Source organism: Adiantum capillus-veneris, chromosome 16, assembly GCF_014529385.1.
Source record: "Adiantum capillus-veneris isolate H3 chromosome 16, ASM1452938v2, whole genome shotgun sequence".
Lineage (NCBI taxonomy): Eukaryota > Viridiplantae > Streptophyta > Polypodiopsida > Polypodiales > Pteridaceae > Adiantum > Adiantum capillus-veneris.
In genome coordinates, this window is record NC_140946.1 from 65,441,651 (window position 1) to 65,450,167 (window position 8,517).

General features: G+C 41.5%; 1 pseudogene; it reads left to right on the top strand.

Annotated features, from left to right (window-relative positions):
* The first annotated feature begins 260 nt into the window (after positions 1-260).
* On the top strand, positions 261-7,530 carry LOC147439192 (serine/threonine-protein kinase BRI1-like 2; annotated as a pseudogene).
* The last annotated feature ends 987 nt before the right edge of the window (positions 7,531-8,517 follow it).

Consider the following 8,517-nt stretch of genomic DNA (forward strand, 5'->3'; position numbering starts at 1 on the left):
CACATGCTTGAGCTGTGGTGAAAAGTTAAATTGCAACCCTCTCCTACTCCTGAGTAATAAAGCCACCCTCTTACAACGGGCCAACTACATAGAACTTAGTTTATTTCCACACTCACTAAAGCTCCATCCCTAATCTGACACACTGCTTTTGCCTCGTAGGCATATCTTTTCTTGCTGCTTGTTTGTTTGTCACGTCCAATCGTATCGCCTATTCCATTGCTGTGTATAATAACAAAATAGGAGACATGATGCTAGCATCGATGGGTACTCTTAACAGCATCAATGTCTTGGACCTCTGGATTGGAGATGCATGCCATGACCTACCTTGGTGTAGCTGAATCTCTCCATCAACAACCCGTTTGGTGCCATTCCTTTTCAGTTCAACTACCATTATATCTTCCTACAACAAGCAACAAGCTCTCCAAAATCTTATTAGTAGACGATGTCACCCAATTATGCAACTTGGGGAGCTTGTGTCTCATGTTCAGTGCCTTGATACGCCCACTCCCTAAAATGGCAATCATGAACTTGATCACTTTTCAGGAGAAATTCTAGTAGCCCTCACTAGTTACAACAAGCTCACGGCATTGGATCTCATCTTCAGTCATCTACATGGCAAGATATCTCTTGAGGTATTTGGAACCTAAAGAGCTTGTCAATGTGGCACAATGAGTTCATGGGACAGATTCCAAAAGAGACAAGGCTATTCATACTGAGAGTTCTCATTTACAATAAAAAGTTCCTTTTTGGTCCGTTACCTGATCAGATCTCTACTTGCATTGAAATGCAATGGCTCCTACTCTGCAACAACAACCGACTCACAAGGAGCATCCCCACTTTTATATAGAGCATGCAACAATTGACAATGCTAGAAATGGACAACTACAAATTTTGAAGCCCTACACCTACCAATTAGAAATGCCACCAAATTTCTATGGATCTCAACAACAATTCCTTGAGTGGGCCCATCCCTCTAGGGATTGGGTGCCATGTGAATGGGCCCAAAGATCGCCTCCATGGTCAAGTTATTGCATTCATACATATTAGGGGTACTACTTGTAGAGGATGCATGACTTTATTGGAGTCTCATTAATGTTTGCACGTGTAAATCTAGAAGCTCTCACCCCAACTCCATTGATGAGTTCATGGAGATCCTCTAGATTCCACGAAAGAGACATCTTAAACAAAATCTAGACCTCAATAGGATATAGGTATCGGACCTCTCCCACAAAATATTGGAGGGTAGTATACTCGAAGATAGAAATTATCTCACTGTCCTAATGATGTCAAGCATGGGCACAACTAATTGGTGATGGGTGCCATCCTTGCTAGTTCTATGCATCTCAGAATCATATCAAACCTCCCCTATAACAAGCTTGAAGGAGGACTTTGGCCACTTTCTCCTTTGTGGTTCAAATTGATGTGTCTAACAACTACTTCACTGGACCAATCCCTTCAACTAGGGAGCTCAAGTTACTTCTTCTATAGGTTTTGAGCACAACACGTTGATGGAGAAAAAGATGTCGTGCGCACACTCACACACCCAGACAACTCAACACAACACAAGGAATTTACTTGAATTCCTCACCTCACTCACTACCATGCAAAAACTCTACCCACAAGCTCAATTCAAACTCCAAACGCCTCGACCTACAAGCCCTTGCCTGCACGCAGACACTACAAGGTGAGTCGAGGTGATCAACACTTGAAATCACGCTTGATGGTGACCAAAATATACAAGAAAAAATATCAAAAACCAAAAACTCCAGCCACAAAATTCCACTCTCAAACCATTGCAAAAGCTTCACCAAACTCCACTCTGTTGGACTCTTTGGAGTAGCGCCAACCCTAATGGCACCGATACAGGGTCACATAGTCTTGCAAAAATCCACACCTTCTTCCCTCAATTCCTTGCACACACACATCCGTGGAAACCGCAGAACTCCCATAGACTCTCCCAAGTGAAAAATTGAAGAGAGAAAGCTCTCATTCACTCCTCCACACACTCGAAAACAGGACGCGAACGCAACGGGACTGCACTAGACCACCTGTAGGAACGCTACTCCCTCCTACATACAAAGGGGTGAAAGTGTTGATATTTCTCTTCCAAAGTCCTCCCCCAACCTCGACCATCATGGCACCGTGAGTGATGTGGCAATTTGAAGCCATTTCACACCTTTTTTGACCATTTTTTGACCTTTTTTTGCCCGGTTTTGGCTAGTTTTGACCCCTGGCGGGAATTTTTCGTAGGAAAAACCCCAAATGGACTCCAAAATTCACCAAAATTTTCACGCTTGATCCTCCATACCCAAATCGTATTTCCACATCCCCACATTCCATTTTTGACCACTTCTAGGGCGATGCATGTATCACCGCACATCAGGCGCCGCAAATAGACAGTTACCGCATGTGTCAAACTTCTCGAGTGGGATGAGAGTACCCACACTTGTCACTTGCATTATTTACATTATAGAAAGCTCAAACACATTATATAGAGCCAAAAAAAGCCACTTAGAACCATATCCAAGGCCCCGATACCCTATCCAGGCATGTACATATGCTCGACTGTCGACACGCAAGCACGCATATTTACAATGTGCACACGTTGCACCTTTTTTCGAACTTGAAAACACTTTGCAAAGCTCCCAAATGCATGTATTTACATATTTTTGTACATATGACCATGCATGTAAATGCTACTTTGTACACGCCAAAAGCGGTCTATCATCATTGCCCACCCTCTAGGTAGAGCATTTATGCTCAACCAAGAGACTATTTGCATCTGGAACCACATCCCTCGCAAAATATTTCTTCAATCGATACCCATTTATTCTGTAGCGCAAACATTCACCAGACAATTTTTCCAACTCATAAGTGCCATTAGAAAATACATGCTTCACTCAGTATGGACCCAACCATTTGTCCCTCAATTTCTTCTGAAAAGTAAAATCCAAGCGAGAATCATACTTCATCACCAAATCTCCTTCTTTGATCTTTTTCTGTGGAAGCCTCTTATTCATTTTCTCCATCCTTGTCTTTGCTTGTTGAAGATAATAATCACTGGCTTTCTCTCTATTCATTCGCAGCAACTCTAGAGAAAGAATTCTTTCTTGCAGCTTGTCATTATGCTCACCTTGCATTCTGCACAAAAACTTCAAGGCATCCAACTGCACTTGTATGGGCATAAGAGCTTCCTTTCCATAAACAAGTTCATATGGTGTAAAGTGTGTTGACACTCTATACGCAGTTCTATAAGCCCACAAACACTTTTCCAAGTCCAAGTCCCACTCTTTAGGATGCTCTCTAGCATACTTTGATAGCATCTTCACAATTTGACCATTGCAGTTCTCAACGAACCCATTGCATTGTGGGTAGTAAGGAGAAGAATGCCTATGCTGAATTTTCAATTTCTCCATGAGAGCAACAACAAGTTTTCCCCTAAATCCTGGTCCACGATCAGAAATAATAACCATAGGAGCTCCAAACCTGCAACACACTTGTTCATATAAAAAAGAGGCCATTCTTTCTGCTGTTACATCTTTCACTGCTCTTGCCTCCACCCATTTTGTCAAATAGTCCACAGCCACAAGGATATACCTTTTACCATTGTTGCTCCTCGTCATTGGACCTACAACATCTACTTCCCATTTTGCAAATGCATCAAAAGACATTATAGCTTTCTGAGGCTCAGCCAAAAGCTTCCGATTTGCAAACACTTGGCATTCATGGCATGACTTGCACCAAAAATAAGCATCTCTCATCATAGAGGGCCAGCAGTAACCTGCTCTCAAGACACGAAAGATAGCATGATCCTTGTCTTGATGGCCTGTTTCTTCATGGCAGTGCTCCAAAATCAAGCCTATCTCTTCTTTGTACGGCACTTTTCTCAAAATGCTATCCTTGCCATAAAGCATGAGATCCTCACCTACCAATGTGTAGTTTCTTGCTTTTTCAACTATTCTCTTACGCCAAACCTTTGACATGCCCTCTGGACATTTCCCTTTACCAAGAAATACCTCTACATCTTGCAATGATTCCCTTCCTGCATACAAGGCTTCCTTGACCTCTAAAGGAGCTACCAAGGCATCCAACTTGTCCCTAGCCAACTCATCAGCTTCTTTATTTTGCTCGCGAGGAACATGCTTAAACTGTATCTTCTCAAACTCATGTAAAAGCTTCTTGATGCCATAGAACCACTTCTTCAAATTGTCTTTCTTAACATTCCACAAACCAAGCAACTGATTCATGACTAGCAATGCATCCCCTTTTGCAATGAACCTCTTCAGTCCAAACTCAACACACTGCTTCAACCCAAGGAAAAGTGTGAGATAATCGGCCTCATTGTTACTTTCAGCTTCATCAAGATTGTAATCTCTAGAAAAGATTACCTCGCCTTTTCGGTTCTTAATGACTACCCCACCACTTGCCTTTTGAAGAACTTTCCTGTATGCACCATCAAACATCATAGTATACGCATCTATAATATCTACTTCCTCTTCATGATCATCGTTGTCAACCCTTGGGTAAGATGGAAGCTCGCCCCCCTTATGTACGACTATGTCTACCAAGTGAACTTTAACAGAATGATCCACTTTAAACTCAAACTCATACTCTTGAAGCTCCAAAGTCCACTTTAAGATGCGCTTGCTAGGCTTCAAATGTTGTACTACATCTGGCAAAAGATTTGATGTGGTGAGCACATAGAACTTTTGGGGCAACAAATAGGTTTTAAACCTTCGACAAGCAAGAACCAAGGCGAATACCCACTGTTCCATTTCCGTGTAGGAGAACTCGCTTACATACTTCATCTTGCTCTCAAAATAAACTGGCTTGAAAATCGACTTCAAGTCGGGAGGACTCACTGTTGGTAAAGCACACAATACCTCCTTGATGCCATCAAAAGCCAATTGCATTTCTTCATTCCATTCAAACCCTTGAACTCTTTGACTCAATTTCTGGAGAGGATACACATACTGACACAGCATCCAGAAAAAACGTGACAAGTACCTGAGCTTATGCACAAATGATGCCAAATCCTTTGTGTTGCTGGGCGGATCCATAAGCAATAAAGCCTTAACTTTCTCTGGGTCAGCTTCTATTCCATTTTGGGAGACCACATGTCCTAGCAAATGGACTCTGGCATGAGCAAACTTACACTTCTTTGGGTTGAGTTGCCCACCCTCTTGTTGAAGCCTTTCAAAACTCAACCTCAACTTCTCCAAATGTGTGACCCTTGAGCTATAACACCCAATGTCATCCATGAAAACATGAATGAACTTACCCAAGTAGGGACCAAACACTCTATTCATCCATCCTTGGAAGGTAGCATATGCATTAACCAGCCCAAAAGGCATTCTTTTGTAGGCAAAACAACCCCAAGGAGTAATGAAGGTCGTCTTCAATCGATCTTCAATCGCTATCAAGATCTGAAAGTAGCCAGAAAATCCATCCATGATTGAGTAACGTTCATGACCTGCAACCTGATTGAGGATTTCATCTAGAAAAGGTAGTGGATAATGATTCCTTTTTGTGGCAGCATTCAAAGGTTTGAAATCGACACATATCCTAAATCTTCCGTTCTTCTTGGGCGCAATAACAACTAGAGAGACCCATTCAGAGTCCTCCACTCGAAAGATGAAATCTGCTTCCAAAAGCTTCGTCACCTCTTCATGAAGTGCCTTCTCATGAATGACCCCCAACCTCCTAAGCTTTTGAACCTTTGGCTTGGCACCTTCTTTTAGATTGATTCTAGCAGGATGAGAGTACCCACTCTTGTCCTTGCATTATTTACATTCTAGAAAGCTCAAAAAAATTATATAGCCAAAATAAGCCACCTAGAACCATATCCAAGGCCCCGATACCCTATCCAGGCATGTACATATGCTCAACTGTCGACACGCAAGCACGCATATTTACAATGTGCACACGTTGCACCTTTTTTCGAACTTGAAACCACTTTGCAAAGCTCCCAAATGCATGCATTTACATATTTTTGTATATATGACCGTGCATGTAAACACTACTTTGTACATGCCAAAAGCGGTCTATCAACGTGTCTATGTGATGAACCCCTGCCACCTTGTACCAATGTGTTAGAAGACAACATGACAATCGAGAGATGCATTGACGGTGGTGTAGGTGGAGTATGCATCAATCATAATCACTTTATTGTGCTGCCATGGGCCAACATCATAGTTATGCGAATTCTCATAGGTCTTGCAGTTATGTGTGCTGATAGTGTGGGGTATCATGTAGAGGGCTAAGAAGGGACACCTAGATACTGACTAGATGTGATGGGCAATCTCTAGGTTGAGGGCTAAGAAGAGACAACTAGATATTGATGTGTGCTCAACAATCTTCATTTGGCATCATACCATGGAAATAACAATTAGAACATAGGAGGGGAGAGGGAGCCCCTCAACATCAATGTGGCTACCTTTGAGATGCCTCTAAGAAAGCTTGCATTTCCAAAATTTTAAGAGGCAACAAAATAGGTTTAGCAAGGAGAGCCTCAGTGGCATAGGGAGATTTAATAAGGTGTACTACAATTCAACTATTACGTAGAGTTCCCAACACAGATGGAGACTCTCGACAAGATTTAACATAGAAACTTGGTTCCCTTGTTAGGATGGTTGTTGGTGTATGAGTACATGGAAGGTGTAAGCTTAGATGATAGGCTGCACGGAGATGAGAGAATGAAATAGAGGGGTATGCATAAAATACAATCCAACAACAAATTTTTTGATAAAAATCTTGAGTCTAGAGTGTTTAATTTGAACTTGGCATGTGAAAACACCATATTAGTGAACTTGGGAATTTCCCGATTTCCACTTCCAAAATGAGCTTAAGATTTAAACACATGGCTAAATCTTAGCCAAAATTTTGAGAGCATGGCTTGAAAGATCTTTTCAAGTACTACCTTGTGGAAGGAGTTGGCCTTAAAAGGTAGTTTGAGATTTGTCCATATGGATAAATCAGGACGTTAATGATTCCCAAACTGGCTCTAAAGTCTCAAACTCTTTGATATGGTGTTTCAAGGCTAATAAGTGCATTGGACACTCACTTGAGTGAGCCCAGCGGTAGTGGTACCTAGCTTCATGCCCACTGGACACTCACTAAAGTGCGAGCACATTGGCAAGGGCACCTGGCTACATTCCCACAAGAGACTCACTTGAGTGCGAACACATTGGCAAGGGCACTTGTCTATGTGTCTCTGGAGTACTACCAAATAATGAGGTGCACTTTTGAAAGGGAACATCTATCCATTTATGGTGACCTTGCTAGAGCTCCTCACTTGGGAAGCAACCAGAAGACAGAGATCTGGTAGGCTATGTACGCTAACTTGTGAATGAGAGGCCTATGTTTGAGGCACTTAATCCATGGCTTGTGCAAGTAGATCCTCGGGATAGTGAATATGAATTTCTAGAGTACTTGCAGATCGTATGAGATTGTGTTCAAGACATTCCTTCCAAGTGACCCACGATGGGATCGGTAGCCTCTATCGTCAGGGGATTTACTATTACAATGTGATGATCATGGAGGAGGCAACCAAAATATACATCTAGCTTGCTGGTGCTTAATTTTCAAAAGAAGTGCGTGGTGATGAGCACTGCTACTACTGAAAACTTCAAAAAAGTGGATCAGTAATATTTGGTTCAACAAGCTCTTAGATACGTATATATGATGCATAATTTTCCATTTTGTTTTCAAGCTATTAGCTAGTCAATATGGTCTACCCATGCAGACACTTGCAAAACAGAGATCAAAACTCATCACCATAAATTTTGCCAAAGACTTTGCTTTCTAATGAATCCAAGCAGCACATTGAAATATACAAGCTCTCGATTATGAGCTCGTAACATGATACTTGATCTCAAACTCTATAAACTCTAATAGACGACATTAAGCAGATATTATTTTCTCATCATCCTTGATTCACCAAACATCACTTGATGTGTTTCTTTATCATCTCATCAATCCTTGGTTTCATTGTACAACCGAGAATAGTTTTGTGAGAAAGAAACCTCAATCTTAGCGATAGATTACATGGATGTGCCCTTGTCATTGGCAGGCCTCATGATTTGATCACTTGTTTACCTTTCTCAAAAGTAGGCGATTTTATCACTTTTTATAAAAAACATGTGACTCATTTCTTAATTGTCTATTGGTAAAAAGTTAGAAGTGCCCTTGACATCATTGCACACACTGTTTCTAGTACATCATTCAAAAAGATAGGGTGGGTAGGTAACCTTTTATAAAAAACATGTGACTTGTTTCTTAATTGTCTATTGGTAAAAAGTAAGAAGTGTCCTTGACATCATTGTGCAAAATGTTTCTAGTACATCATCCAAAAAGATAGAGTTGGTAGGCAGCTAGAATAGCTCTAGCACATGGAGGGAATTGATTGAAGGTGTAAGGCTACGGTTCTTGATAAGGGCATGGTCATGCGAGGCTTAGTTATCTATAAGTCTTGACACATTTGATGAAGGCAAGTACGACGGTTCAGAATGCGACCGG